The following is a 20,873-nucleotide window of genomic DNA, read 5'->3' on the forward strand; positions in this document are numbered from 1 at the left end:
GATTTGTTTTGTTTTGTTTTTTTTACTGTGTCCATACATAACATAAAATTTACCATTTTAACCATTTTTAAGTATAAAATTCAGTGGCATGAAGTACATCCACACTGTTGTGCAACCATCACCACCATTCACGTCCAGAACTTTTTCATCTTCAGATCTGAAACTCTGTACCCACTGAACAACTCTCTATCCCTCCTCCCCGAACCCCTGGCAACCACCATTCTACATTCTGTCTCTATGAATCTGACTAATCTAAGGACCTCAGATAAGTGGAATCACACAATCTTTTTTCACTTAGCATAATGTCCTTTTGTGTCTGGCTTATTTCACTTAGCATAGTGTCTTCAAGGTTCATCCATGTTGTAGCATGTGTCAGAATTTCATCCCTATGACAGTTGAATAATACTCCATTATATGTATATACCACATTTTGTTTATCCATTCATCCGTGGATGGACACTTGGGCTGTTACCACCTTTTGGCTATTGTGAATAATGTGGCTATGAACACCGGTGTACACGTATCTGTTCAAGTCCCTGCTTTCATCCTTTGGGTATGTATATACACAGAAGTGGAATTACTAGATCGTGTAGTAATTCTATGTCTAAATCTTTGGGGAACCACCACACTCTAATGTAAGATGTTAAAAGCACAATTATCAGTGTATTCTACAGACCTATGAGAAGTAGCTCTTATTTTTTTGTGTTGATTGTTCACATTGCCTACATTTACCTTAAAATTGTAACTTGTAACACATTTGTCAGAAGTGGCCCAGGATTTCACATTTGAAAGGGGGGGGGGGATAGTAATAATAGCAGCTATCATTATCAATAGATTCTGAGCTAAGATGAATACACAGTACCAGCCAGCCAATAAATTAAAGTACAGTCTTTTCCTAAACATATTTCTCAGAAGGTTAAGAGTTGTTATAATAGGGGTTGGGGGGAGTCAGTCAGTCAAACAGTTTAGATTTTCTCCTGAGGATTTTTCAGACTTCAATACGTCCTGTGACTTTCTAAGAGGTGATATATCAAGCTGTTATTCAAACTTTTTGCCTTTTGTTGAAGATCATGTTGCAGAAATGTTGTGATCTAAGGCAAGGTTCTCAACTGCAGCACTCTTAGCATTTGGGCCCAGATCATTCTTTGATGTGGGAGTTTGTCCTGTATGCTGCAGCAGGCCAACAGCATGCCTCTCCCCTGTACACCAGATGCCAGTAGCACATTCCCCAACTTAGGACAATCCAAAATGTCGCCAGACATGGCCAAATGTCCCCTGGGAGGCAAAATCATCCTCAGTTGAGGGCCACTGGTCTGTTATTATCTCAATAAGTTCACTGTCCATTTCCCCACTTAAATAGAGGCCCTCCTGCCTCAAACTTACGTGTCATCCTCCTTTCCGCCTTTTCTACTGAAGAACAGCTCCTCCTCTCAGCCTCCACCCGTGCACTGGATCCCGTTCCCATTTGTCTCACGCCACAATCTGCCCGGCAGTTATTCTCTGGACAGTATGTTTAATTTCTCCCTCAGACTCCAAACATGCTCATTTTTTTCTTTCCTAAACAAAACAAACAAACCCAAACCCTTTCTCCTGCCCCTTAAGTTCTCTCTCTCCTTCTCTGTACAACCAAATTTTCATAAGGATCCATCTTATACTCATGGCCTCCACTTCCACTTTTTTACTTTTACTACTTTTATACATTTACTTCTCTACCCAAGAAAATCTGAGTCTACGGACAGTTTTCTATTCTCTCAAAGATCCTACCTGCCCAGTTCAGTGGTCTCCTCAGGGTCCTTCCACTACCTCACATCACAGGGTGTTTTAAAATATTTTTGAATGAACTTCTGAAGAAAATATTTGACCTGGTGAGCAAGCTACCTCTTGAATTCCCTGACATTATTCTCTTGGTTCTCTTTTCACCTTATTGATGGCTTTCTCTATTTCTCTGTTTCTTCTGCATCCCCTAAATACAAGTACTCCTTTGGGGATGGTTTTTCAGTACTCTTCTCAACAATTTCCATGACTCCAAATACCCCTAGGAATTCCCTGTTCACCTCTGCCCCCATATTAAACCCTGAGCTCTAAATTAAACTTTTTTTTTAACATCAATGTGGCATAATTTTCAATAAAAGGAACCAAAAGTAATATTACCATAAACAATAACTCCCACCAAGCAATGCCTTCTGCATGCAGGCACTGAAGAAAGTGTTTTGCAAAAATACATGTTAACTCACTTAATTTCCTCCTCTGCAGCCCTATGAAGTCGGCTTCCTATCCCAACATTATAAATGAGGTTATAATCTCCAAGAGGTTAAGGAACTTTCTCACACAGCTAGTAAATTGTAAATATAGGATTGGAACTACATTTTTACTTCAAAGCCAATTCTCTTAATCAAGTGTATTGTTTCATCTTATCTTCTAAAGTTCTCCTCAAAATTCAATTCTCTTAGCTCTTCTTGATTTCCACAGAATTACAGAATAATTTAAAGTCAACGCTGGAAACTGTACACTCTTGGCCTCTGTATCAAAGAAAACATTATTTTTCTAAGAATCCTAGGGCTAAAAGAAAGTCTGCATTATATAATTTATCTCCAAGCCTGTAGGCAGAATTGTATCTAAACCATTCCAGACAGATGGGTATCTTCTATTTTTAATGACATCTACCAAAGGAGATTCTCGCCTACTAAATTTAGATTGTGAGCCAAAGGAAGGAAGTGTATCTAATTTTATGCTCCAAATAGCTACACCTTCACATACAATTGGCAATATGTGTCCTAATAGGATTACTACCCCAAGTAGAAATGAACACAAAATCTACAATCAAATACTAAGGCCAGCCACTAGAAAGGGATTCAGCTAGTCTCTTCAAGTTGACAAGAGAACAAAATCATTCTAGTCCAAAGTATGAAAGAGCTGACATCATATTCTTCCTATTATATTAAAACCCATCTAGCAGAGTAACTGGAAAAATGACAAAGGAGTTTCTAGTATGAGGTATACCTGTTACATGGCTGTAACTAGTTACAAACACTTAACTCCAAATCTTAATGGAGAAGAGTCATGAATGCATCTTAACTGAGTAACAATTTAAGATTTATAGTTCTACCCTTGCCAACACTTCCTCTAGGCATCAGGCTTGAGGATCCAAACACCTAACAATCGCCCCAAAGATTTCAGTCTAATTCTGCCTGTCAGGTCATCTTCTTTGCCAGCTCTCAACACATCAAAGGAAAAACAAACAAAACAAAAATTTCACAAAAGCTGCAAAATGAAGCGATTTGTTGCAGTGTACTTTACTTAGTAATTCTTTGCAGGGAAAGCAAGGGAAAAAAATTCTTTGCACTGTTCATTACAGCAGAAAGCTAAGATCACTTTAGGATAGTTATCTCAAAGAAGCTACTGGCTAGCGCCAAAAAGAACGCTTAATTGGCCCTTAAGTCAAATACTTTCCCAAATTAACCATCTGAGCATGCTTCTTCACAAAGTTGGGAGGGCTTTAGCATTACTTAAAATAACATAACCCCATGGGTCAAATCGTACTGTAAAATTAAGTTCATCTTTTTTTTTAATGATTAAAGGAAATTTAAAGTGGATAATCACGAGTATAAGTTTTGACTTCCATTATCATATTAAAATCTAGTACGACTAGCAATAAATGAAAGATGATAAACCCAGGGAAATGTTTATATAAAATTACAACAGTACTGTTGGTAGAATTCCAAAAATCCGGGTCATAGCTAAACCATCTTTTAAAACAAATATCCAGGGACTTCCGTGGTGGCGCAGTGGTTAAGAATCCGCCTGCCAATGCAGGGGACACGGGTTCAAGCCCTGGTCCAGGAAGATCCCACATGCCACAGAGCAACTAAGCCCGTGCGCCACAATTACTGAGCCTGCACTCTAGAGCCCACGCGCCACAATTATTGAGCCCGCGTGCCACAACTACTGAAGCCTGCACGCCTAGAGCCTGTGCTCCACAACAAGAGAAGCCACCGCAATGAGAAGCCCACGCACCACAAAAAAGAGTAGCCCCCAGTCGCCGCAACTAGAGAAAGCCCGTGCACAGCAAGGAAGACCCAACGCAGCCAAAAATAAATTTTTTAAGAAAAGAGCAGACTGCTCCATCTCCTATTAAAAAAAAAAAATATTCATCAGAAATAGCAAATGTCAAAGATAAAAATACTGACCTGACCCAAATCAGGCAAATCACCAAATATCTTTCTGAAAGTAATTCAAGATGCTTCCCAGAAGACAGCATCTATTTCTATCTAAGTAATAATGAGGTAGTACATTTGCAGCCCAAACAATTCTTTCTCCCATTTGTTTAGTGAATAATTTGACAACAAATTGGAATTCAGGTACAAGGTTTTATTTTGTCACATTCTAATTTTGTAATCACTGTTTTAACCCACCTAAGTAAAAACCTGTTACAAGCACAAAATATATATTTCAAACTAAGAACCATCTTCAATTTAAAACAAAATGGCTTACTCCAAAAAAGTCTAGACTAAACAGAAATGCTACCTTACATTTGGCCGTACAGCAGCAACTGTATAACGCCAAGTTTTATTTGGTGTCTGCTAGAGGCTCATGCAATTTTTTTCTCAGCTGCTCCTCAGTCGTCACCTGATCTGGAAGTGGTTAATTGCTTTATGATTCCAATTCATTTTTTATCACAATCTTTTATTAGTCATTAGGGTAAGTTATTTATAACACAGGGTATTTTTAATAACAGCTTACTTGAGATATAATCCACATGCCATAAAGCTCACCTCTTTAAACTGTATAACTCATTGGTTTTTAGTAAATTCACAAAAATTCTATGTCGATCATCACTACCTAATTCCAGAACATTTTCATCACCTCCTAAAAGAAATCTCATACCCATTAGCAGTCACTCTTCATTTTCCCCTACCCCTAACCCTGGCAACCATGAATTTACTCTCTCTCTCTATGGATATTCCTGTACAGGATGTTTTACATAAATGGAATCACACAATATGTGGACTTCAATGACTGGCTTCTTTCACTTAACATAATGTTTTGAAGATTCATCAATACTGTAGCACGTATCAATATTTCATTTCCTTTATGACTGGATAATATTCCACTGTAGGGAAATACCATATCTAATTTAACTATTCATCTGTTGATGAACATTCGGGTTGTTTCTACTTTTTGGCTATTATAAATATGCTGCCTTGAAAATCTGTGTACAAGGCTTTGTGTGAATATACGTTTTCATTTTTCTTGAGTATATACCTACAAGTGGAGTTGTTGGGTCACATGGTAACCCTATGTTCTTAACTTTTTGAGGAACTGCCAAATTATGCAAAAGCAGCTACATCACTTTACAATCCCACCAGGTCTGTAGTGAGGGCACAATTTCTTCATCAACCTTGTAATTGTTTTTCTTTTTTATTATAGCCATAGTAGTGGGTACAAAATGGTATCTCGTTGTTTTGATTCAAATTTCCCTAGTGATTAGTGATGTTCAGCATCTTTGCATGTGCTTGCCGGCCAAGTATGTATTTTCTTTGGAGAACTGACTACTCAAATCCTTTGCTCACTTGTAAATTGGATTATTTGTCTTTTCATTAGTTGTAAGAGTTTTTTAATATTCTGGATACATTCCTTATCAGATACATGATTTGCAAATCAATTCTCCCATTCTGTGGGTTGTCTTCTCAGTTTCTTGAGGGTGTCCTTTGAAGCAAAAAAAAGTTTTTAATTTTGATATAGTCCAATTTATCTATTTTTTCTTTTGCCACTTGCACTTTTGGTGTCATATCAAAGAAACCATTGCCTAATCCAAAGTCACAAAGATTTACTTCTATGTCTTCTTCTGAGTTTTAGTTTTAGCTCTTACATTTAGATTTGTGATCCATTTGGAGCTAATTTTCATACATGATGTGAGGTGAGGGGTCCAGCTTCTCTTTTGCATGTGGATGTCCAGCTGTCCCAGCACTTTTGTTGAAAAGACTATTATTTCACCACTGACTTCTCTTGGCACCCCTACTGAAAATCAATTGATCAGAGATGTATAGGTTTCATTTCTGGACTTTCAATTCTATTCCACTGATCTATATGCCCGTCTTTATGCCAGGACCACAATGCCTTGATTACTGTAGCTTCGTAATAAGTTTTGAACACTTAGTTTTTTAAGGAATAAATGAAGAATATTTTTAGACTCAGAAACTCCAATTACAGGAAGACTTTTTTTGCTGATTTCAAACTTATTCTCATTCAAGAGAAATCAGCATGTTAAGCTACTTACGTAACACATTTCAGAGGTATGGCTTTTATGAAACAGCATACTCAGTTTCATATACAAAACTTTATATCCTTTTCTTTTTCATTTCATTTCATAAAAACGGTAGAATCCTACTTTTTTTTTTAATGTTTATTTTATTTTATATTTTTCTCAAATTTATTTATTTATTTATTTATGGCTGTGTTGGGTCTTCGTTTCTGTGCGAGGGCTTTCTCTAGTTGTGGCAAGCGGGGGCCACTCTTCATCGCGGTGCGCGGGCCTCTCACTATCGCGGCCTCTCTTGTTGCGGAGCACAGGCTCCAGACGCGCAGGCTCAGTAATTGTGGCTCACGGGCCCAGCTGCTCCGTGGCATGTGGGATCCTCCCAGACCAGGGCTCGAACCTGTGTCTCCTGCATCGGCAGGCAGATTCTCAACCACTGCGCCACCAGGGAAGCCCTAGAATCCTACTTTTTAAGCTCTGTTCCAATACTGGCTCTGCTGTACAGGCTATAATGCAGCTGCAATCTGAGCTCAAAATAAAACTTTTCTATAAAAAGAAATTTTTCTCAAATTAAGTGGCAATTTTTTTTTTGCTTCTTCAAAAATTTCTTTAATGATGTTATGAGTTGAATGCATTTTTTAAATTGTTAATATCAATGCTCTATGAACCAGAAGTGAACCAAACTTATTTTAAGTCTTGCCCTAGGTAAGATTTCAATGTACAACACAGTTACAAGGACTGCGTATAACTGAAGTTACGGGACCATCTCTATTCCTTTTAATATTCTATAACATTAGTCGAAAACCTATCTGTGAACCTCAAGGGGCATGCATAATGAAAGACAGAAGCGTGCGTCACCAGTGTAGAAGCAGCCTAGAAAGCTTAAATTAAATAATCTCATAATAACCTTCTCTCAATTCTAAGAGCCGAAAGCTATTCTTATTTAAAGTGTCAACACTGTTTTTGTTTCCTAAATGATAATGACCTTCAAAGGGGCTTGACAGTTTTTACTTTTGCTGGCAGTCACTAAAAGCGACATACCAACTTTGAGAAGCCATCTGGTGGTGAGAAAACCAAGCCATCACCACACATGTCAAATTTCAAATAACTCACTAACACAACAGTAATTAAGGAAAAGTTCTATTTCCTCAAGTGCTAAAAATGTTCCTATTCCCTTCATGACACTAGGCGAATTACTTGTATCTCAAAGGTACCTTCCTTGTTCCTCTTCCCCACAAAATAAACCAATCCCAGCAGATGTTCCTTCAAAGTCCTTTAGGCTCAATGATTCTGTGTAATATATCTGAATGCGTACAGTGGAAATGGGAAATGTTGTACTTTAGAAATAAAGAGAATCACAGATAAATACTCTGGTACAAAAAAAAAATACTCTGGTACAATTGCTTATTTATGCTTTCTGTATTTCCATTTTTGGCACAGAAAAGTAAACTGCTTTAACTACTTACTCTATTTTATCCTCAAGAACTTAAAACCCCTCTCTTAATGCATTTCCAAACCTTAATCTCAGAGAATTAAATACTTTATAGGAAAAAGATATAAATAAGTTAATGTTTATTCAATATGATCTTAGAAAATTTCTAAGAAAATTTCTAAGAAAATTTTGGTTTAAATTTTTTAAACAGTTTAAATTACTTAAGTGTAAGTAACTGTCTATTCAACATAAAAGCCCAATAGGGACTCCCTTAGTGGCGCAGTGGTTAAGAATCCGCCTGCCAACGCAGGGGACACGGGTTCGAGCTCTGGTCCGGGAAGATCCCACATGCTGCGGAGCAACTAAGCCCGTGCGCCACAACTACTGAGCCTGTGCTCTAGAGCCCGCGAACCACAACTACTGAAGCCTGTGCGCCTAGAGCCCGTGCTCCGCAACAAGAGAAGCCACTGCAGTGAGAAGCCCGCACGCCGCAACTAGAGAAAGCCCGCACACAGCAACAAAGACCCAACACAGCCAAAAATAAATAAATAAATAAATAATAAAATTAAATAACATTTAAAAAATAAAATAAAAGCCCAGTAAAAAATACAAGCACTGGAAGATTCATTTCCAATGGCCTAGCCATCCAGTAAAATTTTTTTAGCCTGGTAAGCTTTATTTCCTGCCTGACATCCTCAGGGATCTAGTTTCACAGCTCTCCTGTATAATTTCTACTACAATACTTTTCTGGCCTCTCTTGGCACATGTAAACTGCTGCTAGGTAATATTTCTGTTGGCAACGGACTACATATTTTATAGAAAGAGACCTTCAATTGAACCCTCTCCACTTCAAACTCACATTCTTCCCTAACAGGTGAATCTTAAACTAAGTCTACTATAACAAGATGGAAATGTTTTATGGTATTGAAATGTTACATATTCACTAAATCTCCCTGATAACAGAATTAAATTCAAGTTACAATCTCTCTTGAATAGAAATAAAAAATGGTTTTGGTAAATCATATTCTGAACTAGAGTTATTTTTCTTTCAATTGCCCTAGAATTATAGACAGATATCTATTCTACTAAGTTTTAGGAAGTAAAAAAAAAATTGAGTGAAATCTAGAAAAATAAATACAATAATATAAATGGTACTTCCAAAATTTAAGAATACTTTTTTTTTTAATTTTTAATTTTTATTTATTTATTTATTTTTGGCTGCATGGGTCTTAGTTGCTGCACGCAGGCTTTCTCTAGTTGTGGCGAGCGGGGGCTACTCTTTGTTGCAGTGTGCGGGCTTCTCATTGTGGTGGCTTCTCTTGTTGTGGACCACGGGCTCTAGTGGTGCAGGCTTCAGTAGTTGCAGCACACGGGCTTAGTAGTTGCGGCACACGGGCTCTGCGGCATGCAGGCTTCAGTTGTTGTGGCACGTGGGCTCAGCAGTTGTGGCTCGCAGGCTCTAGAGCGCTGACTCAGTGGTTGTGGCGCACGGCCTTAGTTGCTCCGTGGCATGTGGGACAAGGGATCGAACCCTTGTCCCCTGCACTGGCAGGCGGATTCTTAACCACTGCGCCACCAGGGAAGTCCCAAGAACTATACTTTCAATTCATTATTCCTATCTTTTTATTCAATACATACTCTAAACAACAATACCCACTGTCAAAGAGGTAAAACGTACATTGCAGAGACTGACGGAGCCCAAATGAAGCATTGCAACAACCACTTAAATCAAGGTCTCTCCATTTAAAATCTCAATACAAACCCAAGTATGCTTTAATTTAATTCAAACATCTATTTGGTCCTAAGCTTCAGATGATACTAAGTTTTACCAGAGATAGAACCTGCTTGCTAGTTTACAATCTACCAGAGAGGATAAAAAAGTATACAAATTTAAAAGTATATATTAAGATGGTATGACATAGTCTGAAAAAGAACAGGACTGGAAGTTTTATTCATTATTAGACATATGACCTTGAAAGGATCATTTGTCTTCTTAGAAAAACAGCTGACCAAAATTGAAACAAAAATAAAAAAAATCTCAGGGCTTCCCTGGTGGCGCAGTGGTTGAGAGTCTGCCTGCCAATGCAGGGGACACGGGTTCGAGCCCTGGTCTGGGAAGATCCCACATGCCGTGGAGCAACTAGGCCCGTGAGCCACAACTACTGAGCCTGCGCGTCTGGAGTCTGTTCTCTGCAACAAGAGAGGCCGCAATAGTGAGAGGCCCACGCACGACGATGAAGAGTGGCCCCCTGCTTGCCGCAACTAGAGAAAGCCCTCGCACGGAAACGAAGACCCAACACAGCCAAAAATAAATAAATAAATAAATAATTAAAAAAAAAAAAAAAATCTCAATAGTCCTAAATATATTAAAGACATAGATCTGTAATTAAACAGTTTCCCAAATAAAATCATCACATGGCTTCACCAGAGAATTTGTCTAACCATTTATGGAAGAAAAAGCATCAATATTATGCAAATCTTTCTAGAGAAAAAGAAGGAATGTTTCCCAATCCATTTTATAAACCAGGATAACCCTGATGTCATAACCTAAGGAAGGGCAGTATATGAACATAAACATAGATGCAAAAATCCTAAAAAATATACTAGTAAATTGAATACAGCGAAGATATTAAAAAGGACTATGTATCATGTACAAGTAGGGTTTATTCCAGAAATGCGAGGTTGATTTAACATTAGGAAAAAAAAATCAATGTAATTCAACACACATTAACAGGGGGAAAAAAAAGAGAAAAAAAAATCATACGATCATCTCAATAGATATAGAAAAAGGATCTGACAAAATTAAACACTCACTCAGGATTTAAAAAAAAGATTTCAAGGACTTCTACTTCTGGCCAAGATGTAGTAACAGGGACCAGATTTACCCTCCTACATTAAACAACCAAAAGAAATCAGCAAAATAGATAAACAATGGTTTTTCAAGACACTGTACATTTAGAAAGAACAACAACAACAAAACCCAGTGATCTCTGAGGACAAAAAAAAGATGAGTTCTATAATTGCCCCCAAGACACGGCCTTGAGAGCATTTCCAGGGTGTGGTGCAGGGAAAGGGAACCCAGGCAGAGCCCAAGGGATATCACAAGCTGAAAAGACAGAGCTGAGAGTCCAGGGAGACCAACGCAGCTAGAGTTCACAGGGCAGGATATCGTATAGGAGAGCAAATGCTGGAGATGTGCGGGGAGTTCCTCTCAAGTATTCCACTGAATACACATCAGCCCATGAATGGAAGAAAACCACCAAAGACAGAGGAAAGAATCATCAGAGAGGACTAGAGGGAACAACGCTGGGAGTTTACACAGGACCAACAATAGTGTCTGTTCCCACCAGCTAGACTTGGAAAACCTTATAATTCCTTGGTAGAGTATTCAGAAGGGTCTTGCCATAGTAGTAGAGAATGATAAGCCCTAGTGACAATAGCCCTAAATGCTGCCCTGGTCCACCCAACAAAGCTTAAAACCAAGACCCAGAAGCATCAAGATATTTCCAAATAATTTAACTGCATCTCAGGGAAAATCTCCAGAAATTTATAAGAAGAAAAACAAAACTCCAATCCCTCCACAATGTCTAGCATCCAGTCAAAGATTACCAGGCATCCAAAGAAGCAGGGGGAAAAAAAAGAAAAGAAAAGAAAAGAAAAAAAAAAAAAGGGACTTCCCTGGCAGTCCAGTGATTAAGACTCCATGCTTCCAATGCAGGGAGCATGGGTTTGATCCCTGATTGGGGAACTAAGATCCCACATGCCGTGGGGCATGGCCAAAAATAACAATAATAATAATAAAATAAAATTTAAAAAAAGCAAAGAAGCAGAAAAATACGACCATTGATGATAAGAAAAATCAACCAATCAAAACCAACCCATTATAATAGTTATCATAACTATTATAAGAGTTATGATAACTATAGAGGTAAGAACTGACATTATAATAGTTATCATATATTATAATAGTTATCATAACTATAGAGGCAAGCAAACTTTTCCTATAAAGGGCCACATAGTAAATGTTTTAGGCTTTGAGAGTCATACACTCTCTGCTGCAACAACTCAACTCTGACAAAAGTCTTGAACAGGCTTGTTACATAACAAACAGGATATACAAATAACCAATAAACATATATACAAATAACCAATACCCCAGTACCAAATACCATTTTCCAATAAAATGAAAGTGTTCCTTGGAGAAATGTCTGATTCTATGACTGAGGCAAGAAATATACAAGATGAGCCTGGAGCATCTTGTAGTGTTAGAAAGTAAGAAGTGTTCTAAAAAAATTTTTTTATTTTAAACCCACAATGACAGGAGTATGTCAAAGGGATACAGCAGCCAACTGAAGAACTCTCAATGGTCAAGCTGGAACAATTTCAGCAACAACAAAAAATAAAGCAGTAATGGATTATAACCCAAAGTATAAAAACAAATCCTTGAGTTCAACTATATAAATGATTGAATACATAAATAGATAGACAGACAATAAATTAAGTAAATAAATAAGTGGGAGAACAGACAAATCGCCAATGAAGAAGAATTTAAGATAATTTATGTATTTTGCCTTCAAGGAAGTGGTGCATAACATCCATTCTTTGAGTGTGGACTGCACATAGTGACTTCCTACCAAAGAATACAGTATGAAAGGGGGGAATAAAGGAGTAACTTTACAGTGAAGAACTCTGATACTCAGCTAGGCATCAAGGTTAACATTAACAGTGATAAGTCATGTGGATAGCATGGACCCTCGATATGATGTGATGAGAATGACATTTTACCCCATGGTCTTCCCCAGTTGAAAGACATCTGAAAAACTACTTGACCAATACACTTTAAACTGTCAAGGTCGTCAAAAATAGGAAAGATCTGAGAAACTGTCACTGTCAAGAGGTCTCTGAGGAAATATGATGACTAATGTGGTATCTTATGTGGAACAGAGAAAGGACATTAGGTAAACACTAAGAAAAAAGTAAAATAAAGTATGGACTTTACAAACAGGACACATATATAATATTTTCTCTGATGTCTCTTAAGCATTATATGCTCATTATAAAAAAAATGTAGAAAATCCAGAAAGTATAAAAAAATAAGTAAAAATCCTACTTCCTAAAGATAACCATGATTAATATTCCAAGGCCATGGTTCCTAAAATGTGCGTCCACGCACCTCAGGGAACCACAGCAAACTCACAAGGATGCTGCGGGTTATTTTAAACTTTCAAGGGAACCCAGTGACATCTGTCGGATACTCCACAAACTACAAGCTCAGTGTTCAGCAGTTCAGTGTTAACATTAGATCACTTCACATTCCTTGCCATAATGCCATATCTTTGCCATATCTTTGTGAAGCTGGTTTTTCCAGTGGTTGCTGCAACAAAAAAACAAATACCATGTGAAAATCATGTGGCACAGGAAAGGAGGTGATGACACCCAATATGACCCCAAGATTTGAGAAGCTGTGAAGTGCCCAAGCACCTGTGGTTAAGAATGAAATAAAAAATGTTTTCTTAAAACACACACACACACACACACACACACACACACACACAGCACTATTATTATACACCTACCACAGTGGTTAAAATTTTAAAATATCAAGCGCTGCCAAGGAAGTAGAGAAACTGGGACTCTCAAGGAAGTGGATGATAGGAGTATAAATTGGTACAACCACTTTGGAAAATGATTGTCATTACTGAGTTGACAAAACCCAATGACCCAGAAAGTCTTTAGATACTTACCCTAAAGAAACTCTTGCACATGTACATCAGGAGATATTTTTTTAAATGTCTGTGGTTGCATAGTTTGTAACTTAGAAACAATTCAGTTACTCACAGATCAGATAATGGGTAATTGTGGCAGTCATGTAGTTGAGTTCTATATAACACTGAAAGTGAAGGTTAAACATCTACATGTATTAACATGAAAGAATCTCAAACTCCTAATGCTGAATGAATAAAGCAAACTGAAAAGGAATACAAGCAGTATGATTTCATATATATATAAACTTTAACAAATCTAAAACTAAACAATATATTTACAATTACATCCATACGTCAAAAACAATGAAGAAAATACAAGGGAATAAAAACCAATTCAAAGTAGTGCTTTCCTCTGATTGGGAAAGGAAGGAAGTGAATGCCATAAAAGAGAGGCATATGAGGAACTTTCAAGAATATTGATAATGCACTATTTTTAAAGTTGGCCAGTGGGACAAAGATGTTTATTTTATTGTTCTTTTTTAAAGTACCCATATGTCCTATATGCTTTTTTGTACATATATTAGATTTCATTTTAAAATAATAATTAAACTAAACACTATTTATTCAACAAAATATTTCTTGAACACCTACTATATTCTGGATATTTTGAGTGCTTTATGAACAAAGAAACGTCCCTGCCCTCACAGAGCTTATATTCTCCTATAGCTGAGGAAGAAGACAGAAAGCAAAATGCAGCAACACACACACACTCTTTTTTTTTTAATTGTAAGAGCAGAGAAAGGGTTATCAGGAGTATAGGGCAAATCGTAGTATGAAACACTCACTGGATTACTCTTGAGATGTTAAAAAGGAAAAGCCCCTACTTCCTTCCTATGTAGGGAAAAACCCAGTTCTTCCCTACTATTTTTCTCCTGTGAATCTCCGTTACTACTCACACGAAACACTTCACTCTGGTCACCAAATGTGTGGCGGTTTCCCCCGGCACCACCAAGCAATTCCCTGACACCAGCAGGAATTCAGCTCAATTCTGACACCGTCTACCTGGAGCAAGCAACAGATTCCACAGGTTAAGGGCTCAGTCCCACGAGACTGCCACCTCCCCTACTTCAGATATCAGTCACAAGCCCAGGTTACCCCCCGTGCTTCTAACTGACCAGCTACAGACTGGGGGTTCCAATGACCCCCTCCTTAGGTTTGCTTAATTTGCTAGAGAGGCTCACGCAACTCAGAGAAACATTTACTTACTAGATCAAGTTTACTGTAAAAGGATATAACTCAGGAACAGTCAGATGGAAGAGAAGCATAGGACAAGGTATGTGGAAAGGGGTGTGGAGCTCCCATGCCCTGTCCAGTGGCTTCCATGCCACTCTCCCAGCACCTCCCAGTGCTCGTCAACCTGGAAGCTCTCTGAACCCCGTACGTTGGGGATTTTATGGAAGCTTCATCATGTAGGCATGATGGGTCATTAACTCCATTTTCAGCCCTTCTCCCTTCTCAAGAGAATGGGTGGCGGGGCTGACCAAGCTTCTAACCATGGCTTGGTCTTTCCGGTGACCAGCCCTCATCCAGGAGCCCAACCAGTCACCTCATCAGAACAAAGACATTCATCACCCAGGAAATTATAAACGTTTCAGGGGCTCCATGTCAGGAACTGAGAGCAAAGACCAATATATATTTTCTATTATCTCACAGTAAAAACTCTCAGGTTTGTACCAGTTTATAAGAAACTAGGGGGGAAAGATCTAAGAGATGAAACCATCAACAATATGTTAAAAGAAAACTATTCTCTGTTTCCAGTATTCTTGAGAATGTCAAGTAGACTATCTAGCCATTAAAAGTCTTCAGAATTAAAAAAAAAAAACTACTTAGCACATCTAGATGCTTTTAGAATATCTGTTGAACAAATGATTGTTTATACATGAAATCTGTCTTAACCATCTCATTTTCTGTGCTAGTATTTTTCATAAAATGAACAAATTTTTTAAAAGAATTTATGAAAATGGCTGAACTCTCAGTTACCCTTTCATCTGTTATATGTATTTCTTTATCTGATGTCAATTTTCAAACAGAACAACAAAAAAATAGAACATGCTGCAGAGAATAAAGAAATCTAAACTGTGAGAGAAGAAAGAAAAACCTGAGCTGTTCAGGAACTCTATGCTGACTGAATCAGAGACTACATTCCTACACATGAAGATGTTCTTCACCCAGTAACATGGCAAATTACTTGTCCATCATCCAGTCTCAAGCATGAGGCTTTGGCTGTTAGCCAGTAAAATGAATGTCACTTAAACATTTCTGCTTTTAAATCTTGTATCTAAGAGTCCTGTAATAGCACGAACTGTCTAGAAACTGAATTCTTTTCATTCTTAATGGTCTATACTTTCTTTGATACTTAAAAGTAAAAATGCACTAGGTTACCCACAACAACTACTTTTATCTAAGTACCTGAACCACTGGAGAGGAATACCTGCTAAAACTATACTATATCAATTATAGAAATTGGTAAAACAGAAAATAATGGTTTTGGAAGCTTTAAGGAAGTTTGAAGCATTCGAAACCAGAAGACACCCACATCAAGAACTGTTTTCATTTTACTTATGGGACTTTAATAAACCCTCATAGGAAATTATCTCCAGCAAAGTTAAAAAAAAAAATTCCAATGTCACTATTTCAGTCTGTAATAGCAAAAAATTTATAGAGCCAGACAAAAACTGTTTTGTCTTGACTGTGCCACTTTCTAGCTATGTTACTTTGGGTAAATCACTTTATTTTCATGAGCCTCAGTTTCTCTATTTGAAAATGGGAATAATACCGTCTGTCTTCTAATGAAGTAACAAATACAACCTTGATCTGCTAATAAGCACCAGTACCCTAGGGATTAAGTTATTCTCCCTGGGGCTCCTCCTCCCATTTAGTTCATTTACTCTACTCTGTAATCAACCAAAACACTAAACAATTAAGAATTGATAAAAACACACAGTGAACTGAACACATCAGATCTATACATTTTATTGCATGCAAAGTATTCATCAATAAATTCAAAGGGCTTGCAAAAAAATAAACTAGTGACAACAGGTAATATATCTGAGACATCACTGCATAATCAGTAAATGCCAGTCATTATTAAGGAGTCCGAAAACCAGCATCAGCTCACCACTGTTTTCGAAATTTCTCCATCACCTTCCCTAATCCTTTTTCCCAAAGAGGTCATTCTGCTCTTCACCTCTTCAGTAAACCTTTAAGCCTTGAACAATCTAAAACATGCTTAATAATTCCTTAGTCCCTTCAGACTTCCTAACATCCCTCTGTCGCTAACTTCTTGGGAGTATTTACTCCATCATTCCAGATTTCTGCTGGTTATCCTTCCCCTCCCTAGTCTAAATATAATAAGGCCAATAATAGTAATCGTGATTAGCAGTAGTAATGAACAGCCAATATTTTGTGACAGGCACTATCACTTGATATGTATATATCACCGAAGTCTCTCAACAACCCTATTAAGTAGATACCTTTTTTTTAAACTTTTTATTTTATTTAAAGTATAGGTGATTAACAATGTTGTGTTAGTTTCAGGTGTACAGCAAAGTGATTCAGTTATAGGCATACATGTATCCATTCTTTTTCAAATTCTTTTCCCATTTATGTTGTTACCATTTTATAGATAAAGAAACTGACTTACAAAGAGGATGCTGCTTTCCAAGGTCACACATCTGGGCTGAGTCGTTCCAAAGTCACTATTCATTATTAACATGCACACAACCTTCTAACTTACAAGGACATGAGAATGGAGTTATCTGGGCAGGGATATTATTGTCCAGTTTTTGCTGTTTTGTACTATTCATTAATTTAAAAAAACAAAATTTAATAAACATGTAAAATGAAAGTCAATGAGATAAAAATCTATAAAGGAAGAAGACACAGAATCTGTTTTTCTTCTCTTATGATACTGACAGTGCTCCTGAAGGTAGAAATACATCAGGTTCTTAAAGCTGAGGCAGTTTAATACATAGTATGGTCTCTACTCTAACTCTGGCAAAATGGAATGCCAATTCGGTTATTTTCTGTTGTACAACTTAGTGGCTTAAAACAACCTTTCACTGTGATTGTGAGTCTGCAATTTAGGCAGGGCTTGGCAGAGATAGCTCTTCTCTGCTCTACGTGGGCACCCACTGGGGCAGCCTGGTGGGGATCTGGAGGATTATGATCTGCTTTTAGGACGGCTCACTCGCACGGCTGGCAAGCTGATGCTGGATAGCAGTTGGGTGCTCAGCTGGGGCTGAGGGCCAGGAGCTTCAGTTTCTCTCTTACACGGGCCTCTCACTTGGGCTGGCAGCTAGGTTCTAAGCATCTATCCCAAGACAGGAAGGTGGAAGTACATGGCATTTCAATGACCTAGCCCCAGAAGTCATATAGTTTTGCTGGAGCCATGCTCTACTGGTGGAGACAGTTATAAAGGCCTGCCCTGGTTAGGAGATGGGGACACAGACCTCACCACTAGGTGGAAGGAATGTCAAGGTCACATTGTAAGAACATATGGGAAACACAATCCACCACACCAATGGAATAGTTATATTCAGAATATATTGAAATTGACTTTTTGCTGGTGTTTATTGGTTTTTATTAAGTAGACTTTTCCTGCAAAAAGCAACGGGTAAAGAGACTGAAAATAACCTTGAGGAACTTCCTGGTGGTCCAGTGGTTAGGACTCTGTGCTCTCACTGCTGAGGACGTGGGTTCAACCCCTGGTCGGGGAACTAAAATCCCACGAGCTGTGCGATGGCGCGGCAAAAAATAATAATAATAATAATAACCTCCTCTGTGATGAAATGAATTCAGTGGCCTACGAGTAATTACCTTCAGGGCCAAATGATAGAGAAAAAGAGAAAAAAGGATGGGTAGGTACTTCCCAGAATAAAAAAGATGATAAAATAAGGAAACTGAGCAATCTCTCACTAAAAATTAAACCTATTTGAGCTGGAAGAAACTTTGACATCACTTAGTCCACTGCTTTAATTCTAGCAACTACCAGAAAATTGAGCTTTTCTCATGTACCTTACAGTAAAGATTAGGGAAACCTCTTAATTTTAGTAAAACTCTAAATTCTAAAATGCATATATTTTTATTCATTCATTTCATTCCCTATTGTCACTGGCAATGAAAATGCTTAAAAATGAAAATGGATCAAATACGTTCAGAGTTAACAGGGTAAGGGAAAAGCTGAGGCACCTGCATCCTGTTTCAAACCCTTTTAAGAAGGGTTTATGAGCAGAGAGAACAGCAGATTACATAATAGATGCGGTGAAAAAAAAGATGAAAAAAAGAAATGGGGTGGCTAGAAACCAGCCAAAGCTCTAGGAATTTCACCAGCATGCTGTACTGTATGCTCTTTAAACACGTTCTTATACAAAGACTCCATCCTTAAACCATAGTCCTATCTCCACATACTAGAGCTAGAAATAGCTCCAGAGATATCTAATTCAGTGCTTTCCAACATTTTCAAGTATAAGAACCTTTTTTTAAGAGTAAAACTTCCGTGGCCATCCATATGAAGATTGTTGTGATTTTATTATCTGGTTATGAGAAAAATCAATAATGACAGAAGTACCACGAACTCACTAACACCTCTACTAAATGCTACTGGTCTTTCTGTTACAAGCGCAATAGCATGTACATGAGACACTTGATTTAGGTGAAGTTCTTAGGAAACACTGAATACAATGTCGGGTATTGGTAAACACGAAGTAAACCATATTTGAAAAGACTGAGACCAAGTAATTTTTAAGAACTTCCTTTTTTAGGTATGTTACAGTAGGATTTCTCCTGCTGTGCTTATGGTTGGACTCAACAACTAATCTCTTCCAACACAAATTCTATAATTCTCTTATAAATTATTAAAGGCATTCCCCTTCCTTTTAACTTACGTCTTAAAGATTTAAAACTGGTTTGGGACAATACAGATGCATGTTTCTATTTTATAAAAATGTAAGAATCCTCTTACTTGTTGATGAAAATTTTATTATCACCATCCAGGAGTTACCTCAATAGGTAAATGGCTTGCTTATCTATTAGAAAGACAGGCTAATGGCAATAATTCTAAATCTAAGATCTTTATTTTGGGCAGCTGTTCTCTAAAAATCTATACGTGATAACTCTACAGTTTGGCAATGATCACAATAGTTTAAAAGTTCTGACAGCTACTTTACAGGCTTTTGGGAAACCATGTGTGAGCACTTTCAACATGGGCTCCCCATCCAGGAAGAACTCCCAGGATACTGCCAACAGGCACATATGCTTTCAAGGCCCATGGACTATATGGAGAGAGCCTGACAGAAAGAAACCCAATTGCAAAACAAGACTATAAAGAATGGTGCCTAGCCTGAGAGTGAAATGTTTCCAAGACAGCCGCCAAGTTTATGAAAACACAGCACCTCTCCTGCTTAGTTTGTGGTGAAGATGGCCATTTCATGGCAGACTGCATCCATGAAGAGAACCCACAGCTAATAATGCAGAAGCTATGACAGCTTTAGGAGAACTATGGAAAACCAGGAATGAAACAAAGGCCACAAAAAAGACTAGGTTTATGTATTAGCCAGGGTTCTCTTGAGAAACAGAACCAACAAGATGTGGGAGGGTGTGTGTGTGTGTGTGTGTGTGTGTGTGTGTGTATACATAGATAATAAGGAATTGGCTCACACAATTATGGAGTCTGAGAAGTCCCAAGATCTGCAGGCGACCAGCTGGAGACCCAGGAGAGCCGATGATATGGTTCCAGTTTGAGTCTGAAGGCCTGAGAAACAGGAGGGCTGCTGGTTTAAATGCCAGTCTGGGAGCCAGCAGCCTTGAGATCCAAGTAGAGCAAGGTTTCAGCTCTCATCCAAAGGCAAGGAGGACTGAGGTCCCAACTCAAGCAGTCAGGCAGGAGGAGTTCCTTCTTACTCAGCCTTTTTGTTTGAGGTCTTCAACTAATTGCATGAGGCCCACCCACATTGGGGAGGGCAGTCTGCTTTACTCAAGACTACTGATTCAAATGTTAATCTCATCCAGAGACACCCTAACACACCAGGAATAATGTTTGACCAAATATCTGGGCACCCTACGGCCAAGTCGACAGATAAAATCAGACATCATCACAGCTTACTTGACTCTCATTTGCCTACTCTTCCCAGACAACCAAGAAGGGGTTGAAACAGAGTTCAAAACCTGGTGACAGGTACCAGGCAGAGGAAAACTGACCCCTTCACTAGGCAACTACCTTTTGGCTCTTCCCTTAATAAGAGTGAACATGAGCAGGGGACTACCTCCCAATCTGTGGGACAAAAGACCAGGGAGAGAGCAAAGACTCTGAAGATGATGACATGCAAATGGCTGGAGATTCAGTTATTAGCACAGGGACACATCGCTGTCTGAAAGTAAACTGTCCTTCAATGCCTTTAATCAAAAGATAGCTGCTTCCAAA

The 20,873-nt window shown here is 38.2% G+C and overlaps 1 protein-coding gene across 4 annotated transcripts in view; it reads right to left on the bottom strand.

Moving 5' to 3' along the window:
• Positions 1-20,873, bottom strand: part of SCAI (suppressor of cancer cell invasion) — a 148,445-nt gene that overhangs the window by 113,501 nt on the left and 14,071 nt on the right. The window contains exon 1 of one of the 4 annotated variants that reach the window (XM_057548973.1): positions 12,862-13,022. The exons of the other annotated variants lie outside the window; for them this stretch is intronic. The gene's annotated coding sequence lies outside the window, so the exon portion shown is untranslated. Of the gene's footprint in view, positions 1-12,861; positions 13,023-20,873 lie in introns of those variants that run through there. 4 annotated transcript variants of the gene reach the window in all.

Source organism: Balaenoptera acutorostrata, chromosome 6 (genome assembly GCF_949987535.1).
Source record: "Balaenoptera acutorostrata chromosome 6, mBalAcu1.1, whole genome shotgun sequence".
In the NCBI taxonomy this organism is placed as follows: Eukaryota; Metazoa; Chordata; class Mammalia; order Artiodactyla; family Balaenopteridae; genus Balaenoptera; species Balaenoptera acutorostrata.